Source organism: Nannospalax galili, unplaced genomic scaffold (assembly GCF_000622305.1).
Source record: "Nannospalax galili isolate Female #2095 unplaced genomic scaffold, S.galili_v1.0 scaffold580, whole genome shotgun sequence".
NCBI lineage: Eukaryota > Metazoa > Chordata > Mammalia > Rodentia > Spalacidae > Nannospalax > Nannospalax galili.
The window spans coordinates 298,954-303,473 of NW_008345762.1; positions in this window are offsets into that span (position 1 = coordinate 298,954).

A 4,520-nucleotide genomic window follows, 5' to 3' on the forward strand; every position below is an offset into this window, starting at 1 on the left:
ATTGCATACTTCTTTTACATATTTGAAAGTAACAGAAAAGCTTTTATAGGGCAACTCCTTTTCATCTGTTTTTATACTGGATATGAATATTATATACAACTTTAAGATGCTTCTGTAGTGGCAGGCTGTATATGATTTTTCTAAAGGACTCCAGTGTTACTTATTCTCCCCATGACCCCTCCTTTGCCCTGCCCTCCCATTACCCACCCCCATTTAACCCTTCCTACTCCATTGTTCTTCTTTCTCCCTCCATATCACTGTGTTCTATCTCCACTCCTGTGAAGCCTCTTTCCATTCATGGCCATTTAATAGTTTCTTAACCTCTCTGGATTTTGCAACTGAAAACATGCATGTCCAAGGATTCAAAGTTAGCATTCACGTATAGAGAGAATACATGATGTTTGTCTTTATAGATTGGGGTTACATCACTCAGGATTATTGTTTCCAGCTCCATCTATTTACCTGAGATTTTTCATAATTTCACTCCTTAATTGAATTTTTGTGAATTTCATACAATATTTTGATCATATTTTGACCCCCCTCCCTTATCTCCACCCCTTTTACAGCCCCCCCACTGGATTTCATATAGTCTGTCATATATATTAAGGCCTTTTGAGTCAAGTTTATGTCCCCAAATGTCCTCAGTGTGTATTTGTCCACTGGAGCCTGCTTAACCTATCTAACATCATACCCTTAAAGAAAACTGAGTCTACTCCCAGTATCTATTGGTTACCCATAGTTCCTCAGCTAAGGTTGGGGCTTCTTACACACTTTCCCACTTCTGGGATTTTGTCTGGCTTGAGCCTGCATGGGTCTTGTGCATGCTGTTACCACTGTTAAAAGTTCATATCAGTAACTGACCAGCTGTCTGTAAAACTGTATTTCCTTGTGGTCATCAACCACTTCTTACAGTATTTCCACCCCTTCTTCTGCAGTGGTCTGTGAGTCTTGGGTGGCAGAGGTTTGATATAGGTGTCTTATTCAGGGATAAGCATTCTACAGTCTCTTATTCTCTTCACTTTGACCAGTTGTGGCTTTCTGGGTTGATCACCATCTGTTGCATGAGGTGGTGAGAGTTGAGAGATGCCTTGATATTCTCTCTGCCCCCTGTGCTGCTATAGTCCCTGAGCTTTAGGTATAGAAGTTGCATTGCACATGTGTCACTTAGGGCTAGGCACCTCACATGCTTATTCTCTGGATTTGACCAGTTGTGGAATTTTGTGATAGTCTCCACCTGTTGCAAAAAGAAGCTTCTTCGATAAGTGAGGACAGGTGCATTTGTTTGTAAATATAAGGATATATATTCGGAATACAGTAAGAAATTATATTGATCTAGGGATGTGACAAAAGTGGCTTTTTCTCCAGGATCTATGACCTCTCCAGTCATGTGTGTTTGTCATGTTTACAGTACCACATTTCAGTTCCCTCCCACTGAGTGACAGTAAGTATAATTAGACAGCTATTGGTTACCCCCAAGATAAAAGTGCCACAGTGCCACTACTACACCAGTAGAGATTATTTGCTGGGTCAGTCATCGCTGTTGTTCATAGACTAAATAACTCTTAGGTGAAGTGAAAAAAAAAAACACATATACAAATGTGTTTTTTTTTCACTTCACCTGAGTTATTTAGTCTATGAACAACAGCGATATATATATATATATGTGTGTGTGTGTGTGTGTGTGTGTGTGTGTGTCTGTGTGTGTGTGTGTCTGTGTGTGTGTAATACATGTGTATAGCAGAGCTAAAGGTTATATAATAAAAAACACAGTGCCGTGCAGGGAAAACCTCCCTTCAAATTGTTGGCCAAGGTAATCCAAGAGACTCCTAAAATAACACAGGCTATTGCCATAGCCTTGATTGCCTCCCAGAAAACGAAAGTTAAGACCCTATTACTGAAGACAGGGCATACTTTGAACACGCGACTTGGAGCAATCAACCTGGAACTGACCAGGAAGCCTCTTCCCTGAAAACAGGCTCTCATGGTCTCAGGAGATACTATGAAAGCTGCCAAGACAGAAAACCAATCAATGATCCCATCCAGCCATAGAGTCTATTTCTTCTTTTGAGAACTCTCTATTCAGATCTATAACCTATTTCCAATTGGATTGTTTTCTTGATCCTTTGCTTTTTTGGTCCTTTGTATATTCTGGATATTAGTCGTATATCAGATGTGTAACTGGCAAAGATTCTCTATCGCTCTGTAGAATTCCCCTTCATTAGACTGACTGTTTCCTTTGCTGTAAAGAAGCTTTTAGGTTTATTTGTCCCATTGTGACTTTTTAGGACTAATATATAAGCAAATGGAGTCCTGTTCAGAAACCCCTCTCCTGCTCTTCCATCTTGTAAGGTTCTCCCTATATTTTCTTCAAGAAGCTTCAGCGGTCCAGGTTTCATATTGAGGTCTTTGATCCATTTGGAATTGGACTTTGAGCACAGTGATATAGATCTATGCCTACTTCTCTTCTACATGTGGCAATCCAGTTTCCCAGCATCATTTGTTGAAGATGCCCTCTTTCTTCCAGTGTGTGTTTTCAGTGTCTTTGTTAAATACCAGGTGGCTCTTATTACATTTGCTTAAGATTGGGTCTTCTATGCTTTTCCACTGATCTATTTTTGTGCAGGTACCATACTGTTTATTACTATGGCTCTATAACATTTCTTGAAATCTGGTATGGCAATCCCTCCAACATTTTTCCTTTTATTCAAGACTGTTGTGAGTCTACGGGGCCTTTTTTCTTCCATATAAAAGTTAGGGAGATATTTTCTATTTCATGGGGATTTTAATTGGGATTCCCTTGAATCTGTAGAGTGCTTTTGGTAGGGTGGCAATTTTCACAATATTAATTCTCCCAGTTCATGAGCAGGAGCACTTTTTCCAGCATTTACTGGCTTCCACAATTTCTTTCTTCTAAGATTCAATGCTTTCATCATAGAACTCTTTCATCCCCTTAGGTTTATTCCTGGATATTTTTTCTTGAGGCTTTTATCAATGGGAGTATTTTCTCAACATGCTTCCTATTTGTATATAGAACAGATACTGGTGGGTTGTTGTTGTTGTTGTTTTTGTACCCTGCCACTTTGCTGAAAGTGTTGATCAATTCCAGAAGTTTTCTAGTGGATTTTTGGAATCTCTTATGTGTAACATAATATTATCTGATACTTTGATATTTTCTTTTAATATGAATATATTTAATTTCCTTTTCTTGTCTTATTGCTGTAGCTATGGCTTCAAGCACTATGTACTGATAAAGGGTAGGAAGAATGGGCATCTCTCTCTTGTTCCTGATTTTAAAAAATTGTTTTCATTTTTTTCTCTATTCAAGATAAGGTTGCCTGTCCTAGCTTGTTTCTCCATTGCTGTGACAAAACACTCTGACCACTACCAACTTGGGGAGGAAAGGGTTTATTTGTCTTACATCTCCCAGGTCACAGTTCACCTGGGAGCCCAAGGTAGGAACTCAGGGCAGGAACCTGGAGTCAGGAGCTGGAGTGCAGGCCATAGAGGAACACTGCTTACTGGCTTGCTTCTCTGGTCCCTGCTCAGCTTGCTCTCTTATCAAACACAGGCCCACCTGCCCAGGTGTGGCACTACCCACAGTGGACTGGGCCCTCCCACATCACTCAACAATCAAGAAAATGCCCCACAGACATGGCCACAGACCCATCCAATGGAGGAAATTCCCCAATTGAGGCTCCCTCAACCAAGGTGTGTCAAGTTGACACTAAAGCTATCCAGCACAATTGACCCCTTGTCAACTTGACACACAAACACATCACTATTAAACCATAACCTTTTGTCAACATTGATATCACAACATAAGACAGTACAACTTTAAAAACCCCACGGTCCTTAAAAAATCCAAACACTTAAAAGTCCATAGTCTCTTTTAAAAGTCTCAACTGTGGGTGCACTTCTGTAAAATCCAAAACAAGTACTGTCTTATTTCAAAGGGAAGAATCGGGCACAGCTAAGCAAAACCAAAGTCCAGCAAAGTAGCTCAAGGCTGGACATCTGGGAATCACTCACCGTCTTCTGGCTCCAAAGGGTACTGGCAGCTCCACTTCTCTGACTCTGCAGTCCACAGCACACTCAGCTCATCTCGCAGAGCTCTATAGGGTTCTGGCAGTTCCACTTCTCTGACTCTGCCACCCACAGCATACTCAGCTCATCTCGCAGACCCAGGCCAGCTCCATGCCACACCTACCACTGTCTTTGGTGGTCATCCCATGGTCCTGGCATCTCCAAAAAGCTGGGGTCTCTGCTGAAACTGAGGCTACACCTTCATCAACAGCTTTTTCTTGCCTCTTGGGGTGCAAAGGCCTCAGATTCTCTCCATGACCCCTTCAATCCTGGGGTCTTCACTGCAACTGAAGCTGCACTTTCACCTATGGCCTTTCCTGGCCTCTCAGAGTGCCAAGACTCAGCTGCTCTCTGTGACCCCTTCACACTTTCAATACCAGAACCATGCAGGAGACTCTTACACATTACCAAGTCCTGCTTCCAGCTAGAGATGGAGG